This window comes from Oryctolagus cuniculus, chromosome 5, assembly GCF_051225735.1.
Source record: "Oryctolagus cuniculus isolate XC-2025 breed Fujian yellow rabbit chromosome 5, ASM5122573v1, whole genome shotgun sequence".
In the NCBI taxonomy this organism is placed as follows: domain Eukaryota; kingdom Metazoa; phylum Chordata; class Mammalia; order Lagomorpha; family Leporidae; genus Oryctolagus; species Oryctolagus cuniculus.
In genome coordinates this window covers 134,808,506-134,829,901 of record NC_142871.1, presented here as the reverse complement: position 1 = coordinate 134,829,901, position 21,396 = coordinate 134,808,506, and the positions used below count along the sequence as shown (strand labels likewise).

At 53.0% G+C, this 21,396-nt stretch overlaps 1 long non-coding RNA gene across 2 annotated transcripts; it reads right to left on the bottom strand.

Moving 5' to 3' along the window:
- Positions 1-5,537: 5,537 nt before the first annotated feature.
- LOC127493049 (uncharacterized) lies at positions 5,538-11,525 on the bottom strand. Of its 2 annotated transcripts, XR_016234656.1 has the most exons (4): positions 10,856-11,525; positions 9,560-10,652; positions 7,384-7,441; positions 5,538-6,453 (listed from the first exon to the last, which is right to left on the bottom strand). It is a non-coding gene; the product is annotated as an uncharacterized LOC127493049 (long non-coding RNA). The 2 variants fall into 2 exon arrangements; XR_016234657.1 differs by lacking the exon at positions 7,384-7,441 and having other exon boundaries at positions 10,856-11,523.
- Positions 11,526-21,396: the final 9,871 nt, after the last annotated feature.

The following is a 21,396-nucleotide window of genomic DNA, read 5'->3' as shown; positions in this document are numbered from 1 at the left end:
GACCCGCGCGCTGTCTGGGGCGGCCTCGGCGGTGCCTGAGGGACGCGAGGCTCTCGCTGCTGCTCTGCCCGCCCTCGTGCGCATGCGCGAGGACAGCGCTGTCTGGAGCCCGCCTGCGTTTTCAATCTCTGGTTATTTGTGTTCCCGCTGAAACTGGACGCTGGTAACGTGTTTGTTTTCCCTGCCCTATAGTTTAACTGCAGGTGACTCTTCCATACTCTTGGAGCAGGAAGAAAGAGAACACGAAGATAAAATAATGTAACAATAACCAAAAAAGCCAGAAAAAAACAATTTTAATATTTTTTTTTGACAGGCAGAGTGGACAGTGAGAGAGAGAGACAGAGAGAAAGGTCTTCCTTTTTGCCGTTGGTTCACCCTCCAATGGCCGCTGCGGCCGGCGCACCGCGCTGATCCGATGGCAGGAGCCAGGTGCTTCTCCTGGTCTCCCATGGGGTGCAGGGCCCAAGCACTTGGGCCATCCTCCACTGCACTCCCGGGCCACAGCAGAGAGCTGGCCTGGAAGAGGGGCAACCGGGACAGAATCCGGCGCCCCGACCAGGGCTAGAACCCAGCGTGCCAGCGCTGCAGGCGGAGGATTAGCCTAGTGAGCCGCGGTGCCGGCCCATATACATGTGTTATGTATGACATGTTTTGTGAGCTTTTTTCCTCTGAGAATCTTTTCACGTTAACACCTCTGATTTTAATGACTGTTGAAGTCAGCTGGTGAATAATCAACACTCTAATTGATTATATATGTTTAAAGATTTATTTATTTATTTGAAAGGCAGAGTTACAGAGAGGCAGAGGTAGAGAGAGAGGTGTTCCATCCACTGGTTCACTCCCCAGTTGGCTGCAACGGCCGGAGTGGCTGTGATCTGAAGCCAGGAGCCAGGAGCTTCTTCCGGGTCTCCCATTTGGGTGCTGTGGGCACAATTAGGCTAGGGAGATTCCGGGAAGAGGCAGGAAGAACCTAAACCTTTCACAAGAGAGGATATAGATAATCAGTCACAGCTGAAACCTGCATTTATCACCCAAGTGTTTTATTGTACCCTTGTAATCAATAATTAAGAACCTTGTCAGGAACTCTTTGTAACCTTAAAAGCCTTTTTGATATGTAAATCTTCTGTGCTCCTTCTTGTAAACAACTGGTCATGTTTAAATACTACTGGATTTGTTCAATAAAGGAGCATTGATCAGGACTTGTCTTGGCTCCATTCTTTGCACCCTTGTCCCCACATTCCCACTCTCTGTTTCAGGAAACCCAGTTCATTGTGCTGTAGGTCGGCACAGGTGCAAGGGTCCAAGGACTTGGTCCATCTTCTACTGCTTTCCCAGACCATAGCAGAGAGCTGGATAGGAAGAGGAGCAGCCGGGACTTCAACCAGTGCCCATTTGGGATGCTGGCACTGCAGGCAGTGGCTTTACCAGCTACAGCACAGAGCCGGCCCCCATACAAAAGCTCTTAACCTGGGGCGGCATTTGACACAATGGTTAAGATGCCACTTGAGACACCTGTATCCCATTTTTGGGTTTGCGTTCATCTCTGCTCCCAATCCCAGCTTCCCTCTAATGTGTACCCTGGGGGGCAGCAGGGCATGGCTCAAGAGGTTGGGTCCTCGCTGTCTGCTTATGAGACCCTGACAGCTCTGGGCTCTTGCCTTTGGCCTGGCCCTGCCTGTTGCAGGCATCTGGGGAATTGTCGCTCCCCGTCTTCGTGGGGGAACGACACAAGACCCTGCCTAGGCTTCATATCCGAGTCACGGCACCATTATGTCGCTCCCCCTCTTCGTGGAGGAATGACACAGGACCCTGCGCTGTTCTTTTGTCTGCTCGGCCCTCCCCGGGTTTGCTGCTGGTTCTTCCCGGGTTGGCTACCGACCCTTCCACCTCCGTGGAAGGGCAGTTCCCCCTAGCCACTTTCCCCACTTCCGCGGGGGAGCGGCACACCGCCGGCCGGCTCTCTCGGGGGCTGCACAGGTGTTCCTTCAGATAGATGTTCCCGTTAGATGTTCCTCGTGCATGTTGTCTCTCTCCTCCTTTATAGTCCTCTTCCACCAATCCGTGCTCTGCTACCCACACGCTGAGCGCGCTGCTCTCCTCCAATCAAGATCAGCTCCTGCAGCTCAGTCAATCAAATTGGCGAGAGGCAGCTGCGTAGAAGTTGTTACTCCCTTCTCAGCGCCATATTGTGGGAGAGCAGATGCATAGAATAAGTCTTAATTCCAGTAACTTAGTCTAGTCCGAGTTGCTCCCCACAGGGAATGAACCAGTGGATGGGAGACTTCTGTCTCTCTCTCTCTTTTTTAAGATTTATTTTATTTACTTGAAAGGCAGAGTGACAGAGAGGGTGAGAAAGAGAGAGAAAGAGATCTTCCATTGGCCGGTTCACTCCCCCATATGCCTGCAACAGCGAAGACAAGGCTGGGCCAAAGCCAGGAGCCTGGAGCTCCTATGTTAACTACCATCCAGGCAGTGATGGTTTGGAAAACAATTTAAATGTCTCCCCATGCACTAAATAAAGTCTTGACCCCCACACCAGAGTCTCATGCTAGTTGATTAAGATGGAACTTAACTGAATGATGGTGTCTGAGGGTGGGGCCATGGGAAGTGATTAGATTGGATGAGGCTGTCAGGGTGGGGCCCCATGATCCAATCAGCAGACAGACAGGTGAGTGTGGAGGGCAGGGTGTTCCCTGGCCCGCGTGTGGAGCATCCCCATTGCCAAGCTCCACCAAGGCCAGACCAGGGGGTCTGCCTGATCCTGAACTGTGACCCTCCGAACCGTGAGCCAAAATAAACCTCTTCCCTCCTAAAGGCTTCCCCTCAGCCCAGGGTGCTGCAGGGCTGGCTCGCACAGAGACCAAGACCACACTGCGTCCAGTCCCCGGGAGGATCTCTTCCACTCACTCCCAGTACGCTGCGGACCGATGTCACCACCGTGTGAGCTTGGGCCTGGCCAGCGGCCCCTCCCCACTGTTAGGCCTGGTGCAGGTGTTACTAGGTGGTTACTGTGGAGTGGCATTCCATGTAAAGATAATTTGTCTGCCCAGTCCCCACTTCTTTTTCTTCTTCTTCTTCTTTTTTTTTTTTTTTTTGACAGGCAGAGTGGACAGTGAGAGAGAGAGACAGACAGAGAGAAAGGTTTTCCTTTTGCTGTTGGTTCACCCTCCAATGGCCGCCACAGCCGGTGCGCTGCGGCTGGTGCACCACGCTGATCCGAAGCCAGGAGCCAGGTGCTTCTCCTGGTCTCCCATGGGGTGCAGGGCCCAAGCACCTGGGCCATCCTCCACTGCACTCCCGGGCCATAGCAGAGAGCTGGCCTTGAAGAGGGGCAACTGGGACAGAATCCAGCGCCCCGACCGGGACTAGAACCCCGTGTGCCGGCGCCGCAAGGTGGAGGATTAGCCTATTGAGCCGCGGCGCCGGCCTCCCAGTCCCAACTTGGTGAATGTGTAGGTTGTTCCCGTGTTTGGCTGTTATAAATAAGCTGTTAGCAATGTTCCCACACGTATGTTTTGGGTACAGGTTGGCAGAAACAGCCAAAGTTGAGGACCAGTGACTTTAAGGAGTCCACGTCCCCAGGGACTCCTGGGGGTCTCACCAGATTGGAAATGAGTGAACTACGGCTTGGAAAGACTTTGAGTTGCTCTTTGGTTCCTTCTGAGATCCCTGGGCCTTTATGAAAATCCCTGTCACAGCAGTCACAGGGGAAGCCCTGGAGAGCACGGCCCTATGGCCAGCACCATGGCCCAGCAGGCTCTCTGCTGCCGGTGCTGTGGAGCCCCAGGGGCAGAGGATAGAAGTTCATGATCCAGGAAGAGCAATGCCCCAGCCAGGGCCGCCCCTGGTCCTGTCTGCATCTCTTTTTTTTTTTTTAATTAATTAATTAATTTATTTTTTGACAGGCAGAGTTTGACAGTTGAGAGAGAGAGAGACAGAGAGAAAGGTCTTCCTTTTCCATTGGTTCACCCCCTAAATGGCCACTACAGCCGGCACTATGCCAATCTGAAACCAGAAGCTTCTTCCTGGTCTCTCATGCAGGTGCAGGGCCCAAGCACTTGGGCCATCCTCCACTGCCCTCCAGGCCACAGCAGAGAGCTGGACTGGAAGAGGAGCAGCCAGGACTAGAACCGGCGCCCATATGGGATGCTGGCGCCGCAGGTGGAGGATTAACCAAGTGAGCCACGGTGCTAGCCCCAAGCTGCTCCACTTCTGATCCAACTCTGCTTTGGCCTGGGAAAGCAGTGGGACATGGCCCAAGTCCTTGGGCCCCTGCAGGAATATGGGAGATCCAAAAGAAGCTCCTGGCTCCTGACTTCAGATTGGTGCATCTCTGACCGTTCAACCACTTGGGGAATGAACCAGTGGGTGGAAGACCTTTCTCTCTGTCTCTCCCTCTGCCTCTCTGTAACTCTGCCTTTCAAATAAATCAATAAATCTTTAAAGAAAAAAGCTGCAAGAAGCTATAGAGAGCAAAGGTATAGCTAAATTACTTTTTTTTTTAAAGATTTATTTATTTATTTGAGAGTCAGAGTTACAGACAGAGAGAAAGGTCTTCTATCCACTGGTTCACTCCCCAAATGATCACAATCTGCTAGAGCTGGGACAGGCCAAAGCCAGGAGCCAGGAGTTTCTTCTGGGTCTCCATGTGGGTGCAGGGGCCCAAGTATTTGAGCCATCTTCTGCTGCTTTCCCAGGCCAAAGCAGAGAGCTGATGGGAAGACAAGCAGCCGGGACAGGAACTGGTACTCATATGGGATGCTGGCACCACAGGTCAAGGCTTAGCCTACTATGTCACAGTGCTGGCCCCAAAATCCACCAATTTTAAGTGTGCAGTTTGATGAGTTTATAAAGTCACGTAACCAACAGTCATGCCAAAACAATGTTTCCAGCACCTGAAAAACTTGCCCTGTGCCCCTCTGTACTCAGTTCCTTTTCCCTAGTCCTAGACCCAGGCAATGACTCATCTTTCTGTCGCTGTAAATTAGATTTCTCGTTTCTTTTCTTAAATTGTTTTGAAAGGCAGAGATACATAGAAAGAGGTCTTCCATCTGCTGGTTCACTCCCCAGATGACAGCAACAGCCAGGACTGGGCCTTTTGATCCCAAGGAAGCCAGGAGCCTGGAGCTTCTTCTGGGTCTCCCATATTCGTGCAGGGGCCCAAGGATCTGGCCCATCTTCCACTGCTTTCCCAGGTGCATTAGCAGAGAGCTGGATCAGAAGTGGCTCAGCCAGTACTCGAACCTATGCCCATATGGGATGCTGGTTCCATAGGTAGAGGCTTAACCTGCTATGCCACAGTGCCAGCCCTGATTTCCCTTTCCTAAACTTTCATATAACTGATCTCATGCAGTGTAGTTTTTTTTTTTTTATTGTAGTTCCTTTGACTAAACTGAATGGTTTTGAAACTCATCCTCATTGTTGACTCTATCAGTATTTCCTTCCTTTCTATCGCTGTGTAGTAGTCTGTTGAATGAATAACCAAGTTTGCTGATGTAATCTTTGGATGGACATTTGGATTGTTACCAACAATCCAATTGTTTAAAAATTAATTTATTTGAAAGGATGAGTTACAGAGAGGGAGGGAGGGAGAGAGAGAGAGAGAGAGAGAGAGAAAGGTCTTCCATCCTCTGGTTCACTCCCCAGATGGCTGCAATAGCTGGAGCTGGGCTGATCCAAAGCCAGGAGCCAGGAGCTTCTTCTGGGTCTCCCATGCAGGTGCAGGGGCCCAAGGACTTGGGCCATCTTCTGCTGCTTTCCCAGGCCATAGCAGAGAGCTGGATCAGAACTGGAGCAGCCAGGACTCGAACAAGCACCCATATGGGATGCCGGGACTGCAGGAGGCAGCTTTACCTGCTATTTCACAGTGCTGGCCCCACAACAACCCAGTTTTTGGCTGTCACTGATAAAGGGCCTAGGACATTGGTGTTTGGTTTTATTGTATAGATGCATGTTTCTGTTTTTCTGGGTAAATACCGGAGAGTGTGATTGTTAGGCCTTAGGAGAGGCTTGTGTTGAAATGTACATGAAACCATCAAACTGGTTTTCAAAGTCACTGCACCACTGTACAGTGTCACAAGCAATAAATGAGTTTCCATTCTTCTGCATCCTATTTAGAATGTCAGAACTTTAAAAAATCAGTTTAAACTTTTAAAATTCATTTTCATTTTATGTGAAAGGCAGAGACAGAGAGAAAGGGAGAGATCCATCAGTCGACCCTCCATCTCAGGTTCACTCCCTACATGTGCAGAGCAGAGCCAGGAACTGGCTTTTTCCATGGTGGGTTTCCCATGCGGGTATCAGGGACTTCCGGTACTTGAGTTGCCTCTTTCTGCTCCCCACGGCACAGACTGCAGAAAGCTGGAATCTGAAGTGGAGCTGGAACTCAAACCAGGTACCATGATCCGGGATGCTGGTGTCTCAACCACTGTGCCAAATGCCTGTTACAGCATTCTAGAAGACAAAGAGTGGAATCTCATTTGCATTTTCCCAGTGATCAATCTTGTTGAACATTTTTTCATGTGGTCATTTGGCCATTCATGTATCTTAAAAAACAAAAAAGACTTATTTATATTTTGAATGTCAGAGTTACAGAGAGAGGAGACGTCTCCCATCCGCTGGTTCACTGCCTAGATGGCTGCAACGGCTGGAGCTGGGCTAGCCCAAAGTCAGGAGCCAGGAGCTTCATCCAGGTTTCCCACATGGGTGCAGGGGCCCAAGGACTTGGGCCATCTTGCACTGCTTTTCCTAGGTCATTAGCAGGGAGCTGGGTCGGAATTGGAGCAGCTGAGGCATGAGCCAGTGCCCGTACGGGATGCAGGCATCACCAGTGGGAGATTAATCTGCAATGCCACAATGCTGGCCCCTTTCTGTGTATCTTTTTTCCTACTATGCTGTAAAGTCTACCATCTTAAACACTTTTCAGTACCCAGTTTAGTCTTCAGCTCATGTTTAAAACTGGGCCACTTGTCTTCAGGCTGAGTTTCAGGAGTCACTTACACAGCCTGAATGTCAGTCTGCTCGGCTTGCCAGTCCAGCTCCCTGTAACGTTACCCTGGGCGGCGGCAGATGACGGCCAAGTACCTGGGTCCCTGCCACCCTCTCGGGAGACACAGATGGAGTTCAAGGTTTCGGCTTTGGCCTGGCCCATCCCCAGCTGTGGCCTGCATCCGAGGGGCGAACCAACAGATGGAAGATTTCTGTCTCTGTCTCTGTCTCTCTCTCTCTGCCTTCCAAATAAAAAAATGAAAATAAATAAATAAAATTTAAAAAAGAAAAAGAGCTCCTAGTATTGATATCATTTAAAATGGTTCTGGCTTGCTAACTTAAAAATATATATATATATCCCAAATTTGGAAAGTGTCACAAAAGACCGAGACTCACAGATTGGAGAGTGAGGAGAAACAGCAACCAGATGCAATGTGGGGTCAGGGATCAGGTTCTGGAGCCAAAAAAGGGACACAGGTGAAAAATTCATAAACATCAGTAGGATCTGCATTTAGTGAATGACACGGACTAACGCTAACTCCTCCTCTTGGTTAATATGGAGGGAAGCAGGCTGACACCAGGACATCCTGCACTATTTTTGAAACTTTCCTCTAAGTCTAAAATTAGTTCAAAATAAAAAGATTTCTTTTTACAGATTTACTTATTTATTTGAAAGGCAGAGTAACAGAAAGGGGAAAAGAGGAGGGACAAGATCTTTTATCTGCTGGTTCAACAGCCAGGGCTGGGCCAGGCTGAAGCCAGGAGCCAGGAGCTCTACCGGGGTCTCCCACGCGGGTGGCAGGGCCCACGTATTTGAGCCGTCATCTGCTGCTTCCTGGGTGCATTATCACCCAGGAGCTGGATCTGAAGCTGAGTAGCTAAAACCACGCAGTCCTCTGATAGGAGACATGGGCAGCCCGAGGGGGGCTTGACTCACTGCGTCACAGTGCCCACTCCCTCAAAATAAAGAGATTTTTAAATATTAATTTGAAAGGCTGAGAGAGGGAGAGGGGTATCGTCCATCTACTGGTTCACTCCCTAAACACTCACAATGGGTGGAGCTGGGTCAGAGCCTGCTTAATTTTGCTGTGACATATAAAAAGTAGTCTATTTTAAAACCAGGAAAACGAATTGAAAAATTTTTAGTACTTTTTATTTATTTGAGAGTCAGAGAAACAGCGAGAATGAGTGACTGACAGCTCCTATCGGCTGGCTCATGCCCACATCAGACCAAAACTCAACCGAGGCCTCCCGCATGGGCAGCAGGGACCTAATTACCATCACCTAATTGAGCCATCCCCGCTGGCCCCCAGGGTCTACACTGGCAGGAGCTAGAGCTAGAGCTGGGCATTGAACTCAGGCGCGCCAATGTGAACACCAATGTCTTAACCAAGAGACTACATTCCCACTCCTGTGAAACATTTTGAAAAGCTTTTTTGGTTATTATTATTATTTTGAGAGACAGAGAGAGAGTGTGTACTCCCATCTGCTGGTCCACTCTCCAAATGCCCACCAGGGCTCCTGGCCAAGGGGATCCAACTACTTGAGCCATCACCACTGCCTCCCAGGGTGTGCATTAGGAGGAAGCTAGAATCCAGAGCTGGAGCCAGGACTCGAACCCAGGCACTCCACTGTGGATGCAGGCACCTTAACTGCTACACCAAATGGCTGTCACCCCAGAAACAAAATTTCAAGGCGAATTCAAAAGAATGAGGTGTGTGGGGGGAGGACCAGCATTGTTGTGTAGTGAGTTAAGCTACCGCCTGTGACACTGGCATCCCATACTGGAGCGCCTGTTCAAGTCCCAGCTGCTCTGCTTCTGATCCAGCTATCTGCTAATGTGCCTGGGAAGACCACAAAAGATGGTCTGAGTAGTTGGATCCCCACCACCCACGTGGGAGACCCAGATGGAATTTGTGGCTCCTGGCTCGCTCTCTCACTCTCTTAAATGTTTTTAAAAAGATTTAAAAATTGATGGCCAATTTTTTTAAAGATGTATTTATTTACTTAAATACACAGAGGGGGGATGAGGGAGGAGAAAGAGAGAGAAATCTTCTATCCGCTGATTCACTCCAAACATGGCTGCAACAGCCAGGATTGAGCCAGGCTGAAGCCAGGAACCAGGAACTCCATCTGGGCCTCCCGTGTGGGTGACAGGGGCCCAAGCACTGGGCCATCTCCTGTTGCCTTTCCAGGTGCATTAGCAGGGAGCTGGATTGGAAGGAAAGCCACCGAGATTTGAACCAGTATTATGCGGGATGTTGGCACCACAGGTGATGATTTAGCCTGCTACGCCACAATGCGGGCCCACAACTGATTATTTTTATTTTCATTATGACCTGTGAATTCAAGCTTATTTGATTGATTTGAACCCACTACGACTCTTACGTTTATTAAAGCTCCCGTGGCCCAATGGGAGCCTCTCCAGGTCTTGGCGCACAACTTTCTTAGTTTTTGTTTGTTTGTTTGTTTGTTTGTTTGTTTTTGTTTTAGATTTTATTTATTTATTTGAGAGGTAGACTTACAGAGAACGGGAGAGACAGAAAGGTCTTCCATCCACTGGTTCACTCACCAAATGGCCTCAATGGCAGAGCTGAGCAGATCTGAAGCCAGTATCCAGGAGCTTCTTCCAGGTCCCCCACGCAGGGGCCCAAGTATTCAGGCCATTTTCCATTGTTTTTCCAGACCACAGCAGAGAGCAGCCGGGACTCCAACCGCACCCATATGGGATGCCGGTGCTACAGGTGGAGGCTTAGCCACTCTGCCGCAGCGCTGGCCCCAGCCCTCTTGGTCTTGAAGAGCAGCCTGGGCAGGTGCTCCAGGCTCTTCCCCTACCTGGTACTTTTCTGCTCCAACCTGAAACGCAGCATCTCTCCAAGAAGCCCCAGTCTCTCTTCGTGGGAAATGGTATTTCAAGGCCACAGTATGCGCTCCACGGACCCTTGTGTGACTGAGTTCACCACTGTTGTAGGCTTCCTGGTGGATGCAACTAGGAAGAGGCATAGTGCTTTGTGAGCCCGGCTGACATGCGGAAGAAAGGGTGGGAGGTGGGCACAGAGGAGCGGTGAGTTAACAGTGGGCACACCCGCTTTTCCCGGGCCCTCCTGCCCCTCACGTCTCCTGTCCCTCCACTGCAGCCTCTCCCCAGGGTGGGTCCCGTCCCCACAGAGTGCTGTGTCCCGGGTGGGTCCCGTCCCCACAGAGTGCTGTGTCCCAAGGATTCACAGGAGCGGCATAAGCTCCATCCTTGATTCCAGCGCCTTTGCACCAATGGCAACTGGCAGCGCCTGCTTTGGCCCCTCTTCCTAATGTGGCCACAGTGCTGCCTGCCTGTGCATACTGGCGGCCTGCTCAGGCCCGCCCTTCCTTCCTTCCTTCCTTCCTTCCTTCCTTCCTTCCTTCCTTCCTTCCTTCCTTCCTTCCTTCCTGTTACACAGAGAGAGAAGAAGAGGCAGAGAGAGAGAGAGGTCTTCCATCCGCTGGTTCACTCCTCAATTGGCTGCAACAGCTGGAGCTGTGCCGATCCGAAGCCAGGAGCCAGGAGCTTTTTCCGGGTCTCCCACGTGGGTGCAGGGGCCCAGGGACTTGGTCCATCTTCTACTGCTTTCCCAGGCCATAGCAGAGAGCTGCATTGGAAGTGGAGCAGCTGGGACTCGAACCGGTACCTGTAAGGGATGCCCGCACTGCAGGCAGTGGCTTTACCCACTACGCCATAGCGCCGGCCCTGGGCTCTTGTTTCTACAGCCATCTGATGCTGCACCCCCCAGTTCTCCCCCAGGGGAAGGCTGCCGGCACAAATCTTATGGCTGTCAATGGTTCATCCTCACTCGTGTTTTAGGCTTTGCTGGTTGACAGCTGTGCTGTGAACCTTGTCTGTGGTTTCTGGTGATGCCAAGGTCATCTCAGCTGGTGGCTGGCAGGGGCTGCAAGGAACCAGAAACTTTTTCCCACATGGCTTCTCTCTCCCTGAGGGCATCCCTGGGAACGCAGGAGTGGAAGCTGCCAGGTCTCCTATATCCGGTGTGGAGCTGTCATCTCCGCTTTCTGGTGATCAAAGCAAGACACAAACCCCACCTGCGTTCAAGGTGAGGGAGACACACCCCAGGTCCTGCAGGGAAGTGCAGCAGGTGCCCAGGGGAAGGGGCACCGGTGGCGCCAACTAGGGAAATTCTAGCTCAGGCTGGTCTGAGCCGAAGCAGGTGCCATCCTGCTGCCTAGGAAACTTGCCTTGGCTGACACAGTTTCACTCACTGTCCAAAGGATGGGTGGGCGGTGCTTTCCGCGCCAGGATTCTCCACCCTCCGGGGGCAAGAGGGCTGGCGCAGGCCCTGCCCTCTAGCAGGGACCTGGCTCCCACCTCCCCTCCCGCCCCATCACTCGCAGCCCTCCGAGGGCTGGCAGGACAGACGGGCCCTGCCGGCGGTGAGTCAGGCTGGGAGCCCGGCCAGGGCGGGCCAGATGGAGCAGGACGAAAGCACCAGTCCGCCCTCGCCCTCGGCGCCGTAAATACCGCCGGTGGGTGCGTGCGCAGCCCGCAGCCCCTCCCTCCCCTCTGGCCCCAAGGTCCTCGCTGCTGGGCACCACACTCCGCAGCCCACGGGCGGGTCACTCGCCATGCCAGGCTCACCCCCAGAGTCATTTTTCGTCGCCCCCTCGCTGATCCCCCACGCACGGGCTGAGCCCCCCCCCCCCCCCGCGGCTGCGGCTCCACGTGCCCCGTGGGGAGGGGCCTCCGCCCGGGGCCTTGACATTCTGGTGGGGGAAAGGACAGAGCGTTTTCCTCTCTGATGCTCAGCTTGGCGTCAGGGGCTGGCTGCGAGATGCCAGATGGCGCTCCCACGTCCTCAGCCACCGGAGCGGATTTTTGCAGATTGAGCAGGCCCTGAGCTGTGTCCAGCCGCCTTCTGTGGTCGCCTTGCTCCCTTCAAGGTGAAGGTCTGACTTCTCACAGGCGGTTCCATTCCGCCTTCAGAAGGGGCACGGAGCGCCCCCGGCAGACTCTGGACTCTGGACTCTATCTTTGCTCCTCATGAGCCGCCTTGGGTGGGAAGGCGTGGGAGGAGCCAGGAGGGGCTGCATCTCCTCCCAGGGCTCCCGGCTTGTAGCATCTCAGGGCTCAGTCCCCTGCACTCTGTGTCATTGCATTGGGAAGCGTCTTGGAGCTCTGCTTCTCCAAGGGCAGTCAGGTTCCATCTGAGAGCTTTTAAAAATAGCAACTTCCTGGGCTTCACCAGAAGTGGAGGTGTGGGAGACTGTGTTTTATTTTTATTTAAAAATATATATCGTTAATTCATAATTATTTGCTAGACAGAAAAAATGACACAGATAGAGACAGACATAGCTGCCATCTGCTGGTTCACCCCCCTCCCCCATGCCTGCAATGGCTGGGGCTGGCTCAGGGCCAAAGCTGGGAGCCAGGAACACAATACAGGTCTCTCCCATGGGTGGCAGGGGCCACGCACCTGCGCCATCTTCTGTTGCCTCCCAGGGTCTGCACTGGCCGGAAGCCGCAGTCAGGAGCAGGGGCCATGCATCGAAGCCAGGGCACTTTGATGGGGAATGTGGACATGCCACCAGCAACTTAATCACCAGGCCAAACACCCAAACTGCATCTTCCATAAACCCTCTGCTGCACCAAATGCCAGCCCTCTTCAGGTGATTCTGTTTTCTGCTTTCTTTCTTTATGACTTATTTATTTGAAAGGCAGTTACAGAAAAGGAGAGAGAGAGAGAGAGAGAGAGAGAGAGAGAGAGAGAAAGGGGTCTTCCATCCGCTGGTTCACTCCCGAGTTGGTCTCAACGGCTCCAGCTGGGCTGATTCAAAGCCAGGGACCCAAGGACTTGGGCCATCTTCTACTGCTTTCCCAAGCCACAGCAGAGAGCCAAATTGGAAGTGGAGCAGCCAGGACTAGAACTGGCACCCATATGGGATTCAGGTACTGCAGGCGGTGGCTTTACCCACTAAGCACAGCGCCACCCCCCCCCTTCCCCTTTTAAAAGGACACTTGTGATGCCATTGGTCCCACTCAGATAATCTGGGAAAACCACCCCCCCCATCTCAAGATCCTCAACTTAATCACATCTGGTAGGTTCCTTACCATCTGACCAACCTGGTCACAGGTCCACACCTGGCATCTTTGGGGACCACCGTGGGTGTACCACAAAGGAACCAGCAAAAAGGGAGGGGGAGCTAAGACAGGTGGTCAAGACTGCTCTGGCCACAGGTTGTTAGGAACAGTGAAATCTGGGCAAGGCATGCTAGGGCCTCGCCTGTAGACTAGGGACGGTGGCAGGGACTGGAAGATGAAAATGGCCTTCAGGATGTGTGGTGTGGGGCCTGCTGCAGGGCACCAAGGCCTGTGCTCCTCGCTGTGCTCTCTGGTGGAGGGGGGCTGGGCTGTGCCAGGAAGCCCCCAAGCATGCTGTGGGAGGGAGGGAGCCAGGTGAGTGAGTGGCCTGGGTCCGGGAGCTGCGGCTCTGGCAAGCCCACTGCTGGTATTCTTATTGTGAATACGCGGTTCCGTACACAGCATCCAGACAGTCTGCGAACCACTCAGCTCTAGAGTCACGAGCCACAGCTTCCTGTCCTGTCCCCTCACAAGGACTCACACAGCAACGGCTCCACTAACAGCAAGCAGGGCTGACACACCTGCGACCCTGCCCACGGCTCCCTGACGGCAGATGGGAGGCGGGGTCTGTGTTGCCCCAGGAGCTCACCTTCACGGTCCACGGCTCTGCAGCCCTCTCTGCCATCCGGTGCCAGCCAGGCTGGGCAGGAGGGGCCGAGGGTCTCGGCTGGAGGCAGGTGCTGGAATCTGAACAAGGAGGGGTGCAGCTTCGGAGGAGGGGCCGGGGGCTCTGCGCGGAACAGGTCCGCAGTCCAGGCTGTCTTCCTTCTTTTCTTCCTCCTTTGAGTTCAGGGTGTGCTCAGAAGAGCTCCGCCTCGGCCTCTCCGTTGTGGGGGAGGGGCGGGGAGTAGCGGGGATAGAGTCTGCCGGGGGCAGGTGGGACTTGGCGCTTCTGCAGTCCACCTGCCATTAGGGCCACTGTGGAGGGAGCTGTGTGGCACATGAGCCCACGGCAGAGGACCAAGGCAAGACTGAGAGCCGCTTTCCGCCCGGTGTGCCCAGCTCCCCTGCCACCGAAGAGCGCCGGCTCCCCAGGACGAAGGCGTGCCCTCGAGGAGGCGGCATGGTGATTGCCGCTGTCCGTGGAGAAGCCACCACATCCACACTGCGTGGCTCACTCTGATGTGGCCAGCATGCGGCTGGAATTTTCCTGGCCTCAGAGAGGGGCTGCCCAATACAGCCGGCGGAGCTGGTGCAGCGCCTTTCAAAGTCCTGGCCCCGTGCCTTACGCAGAGTCGCACCACGCCGTCTACACGGGATCTCAGGGCACCCCAAAGGGAGAAAACTGTATTGGAAAAGAAGAACAAAGCTGGAAACACACACTTCCTGGTTTCTAACTTAGTGCTACAGAAGGAGCACAAAGTACAGATGGAAAATAAATACATAGGGGCTGGAACTGTGGCAAAGCTGGTAAGGCTGCCGCCTGCAGTGCTAGCATCCCACACGGGCGCCAGTTCGAGTCCTGGCTACTCCACTTCTGATCCAGCTCTCTGCTGTGGCCTGGGAAAGCAGCAGAAGATGGCCCAAGTCTTTGGGCCCCTGCACCTGCGTGGGAAATCTGGAAGAAGCTCCTGGCTCCTGGCTTCGGATTGGCTCAGCTCTGGCCATTGTGGCCATTTGGGGAGTGAACCAGAGGATGGAAGACCTCTCTCCCTCTCTCTCTCTCTCCTCTCTCTCTCTCTCTCTCTGCCTCTTCTCTCTCTGTGTAACTCTGACTTTCAAATAAATAAATCTTTTAAATAATAAATAAAAACAAAATCAAAACGTACTACAAAGTAACAACCGAGACGGGGTGGTACTGGCACAAGGACAGACTTGCAGACCAGGGGACCAGATCAGAGAGCCAGGAAGGAAGCCCTCCCACGTGGGACCAAAGGACTTGTGACAAGGATGCCAAGACTCACAAGGAGAGAAGGGCGATCTCTGCTGAAGACAGGGCTGGGAAAACTGAATAGCCTCACGCCAAAGACTGAAGCTGAACCCTTACCCACACAACATGTGCAAATTAACTCAGCAGCTCAAGGACTGAAATGCAAGAGATAAGTCGTAAGACCCTCAGAAAGAAACACAGGGGGCCTTCACGACACTGGATCTGGATATGATGGATCTTGGATATGATGCCAAAAGCACAGACAAGTAAAGAAAAGAATAAAGTGGATTATTTTTAAATAGATAAATTGGATTTTTTTTATGCCATAGGATACTAAGGGGTGGTGGTGTTGGCGCTGTGGCATAGCAGGTTAAGCTGCTGCCTGTGGCACGGCCATCCCATATGGGCACCAGTTCAAGTCCTTGCTGCTCCACTTCTGATCCAGCTCTCTGCTATGTCTTGGAAAATGGCCCAAGTCCTTGGGCCCCTGCACCCATGTGGGAGACCCAGAGGAAGCTCCTGGCTCCTGGTTTCAGATCGGCTCAGCTCCAGCTGTTGCGGCCTTTGGGGAGTGAACCAGGAAGACCTCTCTCTCTGTCTCTCGAGCAGCTGGGACTCGAATGGATGCCCATAGGGGATGCTGGTGCTGTAGGCCAGGGTGCTAACTCACTGTCCCACAGCACTGGCCCCAAAATTCACCATTTTAAAGTGGACAATTCAGTGGTATCGGGGGCATTCAGAATGTCGTGCAACCATCATCACCATCTAGTTCCAGAACATTCCCATCACCCCCAACAGATGTTCCATCCTGTTTAGCAGTGACCCCCTCCCCTCCCCCAGCCCCTGGCAACCACTTCTGCTGCTACGGATTTGCCAACCGACTCCATCTTTATCGGAAGATGTCAGCTGTTTGTGCTTCCTGTATCAGTTTCCATTGAGAAAAGACTTTGTGGAATGGGAAGTATTGACGAGATGATCCCTTGACTAATTTTCTTTTTTTCAGGTTTCAGGGTGAGCCTGACGCCACCCACATTAAAACACCAAGGCTGAGTGGTGGGTTTTCTCTGCACCCCACACAATGGCCTTGGGAACCCAGTTCTTGGCCGGGGCCCTCATCAGCATCACAGAGTCTCCGTGCCCTCAGAGTCACCCTCCCTGGCTGGCTCAGCCTTGGGTTGCTTTCTATCATGCAGCACGTGTTTTAATTTCTTTCTTTTTTTTTTTAGAGATGTGTTTATTTATTCGAAAGACAGAGTTACAGAGAAAGTGAGAGAGAGAGAGAGAGAGAGAGAGGTTTTCCATCCACTGTTTCACTCCCCAAATGGTCACAATGACCAGAGCTGAGCTGATCTGAAGCTAGGAGCCAGGAGCTTCTTCCAGGCTTCCCACACAGGTGGCAGGGGCCATCTTCTGCTGCTTCCCCAGGGCATAGCAGGGAGCTAGATTGGAACTGGAGTAGCTGGGACTTGAACCGGCACCCATATGGGATGCCACAGGTGGGGCTTACCCCACTTGTCCACCACACTGGCCCCTATTTTGTTTTTTACTTTGCTGAGATAATAATCATTAGGATGGATGATTTCCTAATACTTTAAAAAAATCCCACATGACTTACTGACTCTTTTTTAGGGGGGCTGCATGGCTTACTGAGGTTTTTTTAGGGGGAGAATGCATACAAAATTTCACTGGTTAAAGCTATGTAATTGTGGGTTTTCTTTGTGGCCATTATGCAATCAGTCATTGAGATATGTTTTTTTCTGGACATTTTGATTCTCTGGCCCATTTTTGTGTGGATGGTCTCTTGGGAACATTCACTGCCTCCCCAGCGAAGGAATATCTTCTATTAGTCTCCACCTGCCCAGTCCCCCACTAGTCCTCACAGCACGTCGCCGCCCAGCAGTCGTATTTATCTGCTCCCATCTGTCTTCCTTCCCGGGCTCATGGGCCGCAGGAGCGCAGAGATTTCACCCGTCTTGTTCACAGCCATATTCCCAGCACCCAGGACAGTGCCGGGACCACAGTGGGTCCTCACACTCCCAGTGGATGAAGGACTCAAGTGTGGCATGGGTAGAATGCCAATGGTCTGAATTTGTCTCTTAGTCCATGAGCAAAATCCTGAGCTGTGTGAGTAAGAGAGAGAGAGAGAAGGACCCAGGACTGAGAATGGTACAGCCCCCAAACGTGGGCCGAGCCCGCCCCCTGCACACGGAGGGCGAGCCTAGCTCCCTGGAGCTCCCCACATTGCAGGGAGCCAGGCAGCCTGAGCGTCAGTGTTTAACTGACACCAGCATGGGGTGACGCTCGGCTTAGCACGGCAGAGTACGTGGCCAACACCACCGGGAAGTGCGCTGATGGTGCCACCCAGACCAGGGCAGACGGAGAGGCCAAGGGCAGGCTTTTGATGCAGTAATTAACAGACCTCTGGTGCAGATGACGTGGTGTAGCAGGTAAAGCTACTGTTTTCAACGCCGGCGTCCCATACGGGTGCAGGTTCGTGTCCTGGCTGCTCCACTTCCAATCCAGCTCTCTGCTAATGGCCTGGGAAAAGCAACAAAAGATGGTCCAAGTGTTTGGGCCCCTGCACCTTTGTGGGGGACCTGGAAGAAGCTCCTGTGTCCTGGCTTCAGCTTGGCCCAGTCCTGGCCATTGTGGCCATCTGGGGAGTGAACCAGCAGATGGAAGATCACTCTTTCTCTCTCTATATGTCTCTTCAAACTAAGACAAATAAATCTAAAAAAAAGAAGAAGAAAGAAAGAAAGAAAGAGAGAGAGAGAGAGAGAGAGAGAGAGAGAGAGAGAGAAAGAAAGAAAGAAAGAAAGAAAGAAAGAAAGAAAGAAAGAAAGAGGAAGGAAGGAAGGAAGGAAGGAAGGAAGGAAGGAAGGAAGGAAGGAAGGAAGGAAGGAAGGAAGGAAGGAAGAGGGAAAGAAAGAAAGACACCCTGACACCTCTGGGGACGCCCGCCTCCCATACTACAGTGCCTGAGTTGGAGTCGCGGCTCCACTTCCGATTCCAGCTCCCTGCTAATGCGCACCCTGGGAGGCAGCAGAGGACGGCTCAGCGGCTGAGCCTCTGCCACCCATATGGGAGACCTTGATTGAATTCCTGGCTCCTGGCTCAGACCTGTCCCAGCCCCAGCCGTTGTGGCCATTTAGGAAATGAACGGGCAGATGGAAGATCTCTGGAAGATCTCTGTCTCTGTCTTTCAAATAGATAGACAATTAATTTCAAAAAGTGTGCTGTGTCCAGGCATTTGGCACAGTGGGTAAGACACTATGTTTCGTGTTGCAGTGCTGGGGTCCAGCCCCCACTCTGCTCCTGATTCCAGCTTCCTGCCAAGGTGAACCCAGGGCAGCAGCAGGTGATGGCTCAGGTACCTGGGTCACTGCTGTCCATGCGGGAGACCTGGATGGGGTTCCAGGCTCCTGGCTTCAGTCTGGCCCAGTCCTGACTGTTGTAGACATCTCGGGAGACAAACAGCAGATGGATGCTCTCTGCCTTTCTTTTTATTTATTTATTTTTTGATTTTTTGACAGGCAGAGTGGACAGTGAGAGAGAGACAGAGAAAAAGGTCTTCCTTTGCCGTTGGTTCACCCTCCAATGGCCGCTGCGGCCGGCGTGCTGCGGCCGGCGCACCGTGCTGATCCGATGGCAGGAGCCAGGTACTTCTCCTGGTCTCCCATGGGGTGCAGGGCCCAAGTACTTGGGCCATCCTCCACTGCACTCCCTGGCCACAGCAGAGAGCTGGCCTGGAAGAGGGGCAACCGGGACAGAATCCAGAGCCCCGACCGGGACTAGAACCCGGTGTGCCGGCGCCACTAGGTGGAGGATTAGCCTATTGAGCCGCGGCGCCGGCCTCTCTCTGCCTTTCAAATAGAGATAGATAGACAGACAGACAGACAGATAGATAAATAACAACTTTTAAGAAAACGAGCACCAAGGAGAGACAAGGAGGTAGGACTTCGGGGACCTGGGCACACAGCTCCTGATGGTGGATTTCCCTGAAGGCTGCACCAAGGGGGCCTGGTGGGGCCTCTGCCTTCCCTGCCCATCTGAACACCAATGAGCAGCAGAAACTCAGCAAAGCACTGGGACCCCGTGGAAGCTGCCTCCCCAGGAATCCTCCCTCTGTTACACGAACCACCCTGCACTAAGCCGTCGCACACAACCGTGCCGGTTCTCTCTGCTGACCCTGCTCAGCTGGAGGTGCTACTGACTTAGGAGCCACCTGTGTTGCCTCTGATTGCAGCTGGGCCAGAGTCTCTCAGAGGCCTGCTGGGTGGAAGTCTCGCGGGGCTGTCTGTCTGTCTCTCACCTGCCAGTGGCCAGGGGTCTGATTCCAGGAGCGCCCTCCAGAGGCAGGGGGCAGAAGCTGCAGGCTGCAGAACCACGCACCATCACGTCTGCCCGCCGCTTCCTGCTGGTCAAAGCAGCCACAGTGCATCCGGATGGACGGGACGGGGCACGGGCTCTGCCGCGTCGTGTGCACTGCCAGAGACAGGTGTGGGAGCTTGGGTGGCGCTGTCACCACCGCCACGCATGCACATCGTGCAGGGATCTGCCCAGAGCAGCACAGTGCCCGTGCTCTCCACAGAGCCCGCGCTCTCCACAGAGCCCTCCTGCCCAGGTGTCCCAAGAGGGCAGGGCCAGCAGCTCCGGGGAGGCCACTGCTTTCTCCCTGCGGGACTCAGATGAGCCAGTTTACACCCCCCGTGCCTCAGTTTCCCTATCTGCAAACGGAGTCGGGGAGAGGCCGGGGGGTGCTGGAGGGGGCGACAGTCAGAGGGAGGTCACGTGCATAGCACCTAGCCTTACCACTCCAGGCTGTGTTTATTTAACCTCAGCGATGTCTTTTTTTTTTTTTTAATAGGAAATGCACTCGCCTGGTCCCACGTCAGACAGGGCGAGGAGGGCTGCAGAGCCAGAGTTCAGCTGTGCAGAAGACCACACACACACACACACACACACACACACCGCGGCTGTCCGTGAGGGCAAAGGGAGCCCGTGGCAGTGCCGCTGCCTGAGTCTTGCTTCCTTCTTCCTGTGGAGTTTCCCTCTGGAGGAAGCAGAAGCTGAAACAGCCCAGTGTCAGGGAGGAATTCAGCCCTAAGCTTCAGGAGCCCTGCCCAGGTCTCGCTGGCCTCCTTAGCCAGGTCACTCATCCTCTCCTGGCCTCATTATGGGTGCTGGACCCACTGGGGCCTCTTGAGGGGCCCAATACACATGCTGGAACCAGCAGAGCTGGCTTCCAAGACCAACTCAATCAATCCCTCCTTAACAAGAAGCAGGGGTTTGGTGTAGCGACTTAAGTCGCCACTTGGGACGCCCACATCCATGTCAGAGTGCCTGGTTCAAGTCCGGCTGCTCGGCTCCCCACCCGGCTGCTGCTAACACACCTGGAAGCCAGGGGAAGGGGACTCCCATTTGGGAGTTCTGGGCTCTGGTTTCAGCCTGGCCGAGCTCTGGCTGCTGCACTGGGGAGTGAATCAGTAGCTGGAAGTTTCTTCTCTCTCTGTCGCTCTACGTTTCAAATACAATGAAAATTAGTAAGTAAGTTTTTTCAAAAAAAAAAAAAAAGAGCCAAATGTATGCAGAAGACCTTGGAAAACAAAAAGTCAAAACACTACAGATTTTCCTCCTCCCCAAGTACGAGTTTTGAGAAGAACATTCTAGGGGCCGGGGCTGTGGTGTACTGGGTAAAGCTGCTGCCTGCAGTGCCGGCATCCAATATGGATGCCGGTTCAAGTCCTGGCTGCTCCACTTCTGTTCCAGCTCCCTGCTAATGTGCCTGGGAAGGCAGCAGAAGATGGCCCAAGTGCTTGGGCCCCTATAGCCTTGTGGGAGACCTGGAGAAAGCTCCAGGCTCTTGGATCCTGCCATTGTGGTCATTTAGGGAGTGAATCAGGAGATGGAAGGACCCCCCCCCCCCGCCTCCTCAGCCTGTCTCTAACTCTGCCTTTCAAATAAATAAATAAATCTTAAAAAAAATAAAGTTAAGAGTTCAATGTGAATTCCGGACCAGCAATGAATAACTTTCAAGTAGTGTCTGGGATATAGTAACACTAGAAAGTTGTTCACTGTTTATCTGAAATTCACATTTAAAATAAAAAGAGAGAGAGAGAATAACATTCCAGAACTCAGTCTGAAGAGTTAAAATTGTATATGTACAGGTGTCAAAAGTTAAGCTTAAGCTTACAGGTTTAAACCTTCCTAGTGCAGCTGTAAAAATAAAACAGTGAAGTAGCACCTTGACAGTAGGGACTCCATTTTGGAGCACTTAAGACTGCATTCTGGGAAAGCAACCCCCCCACCGTGAGACTCTGGTCCGAAACTATGATCTCAAATAGCCGGACAATAGCAGTACACTACATCACCCTTGGCAACACACAAAAACCCCCTAGCATGACTGCTCAAG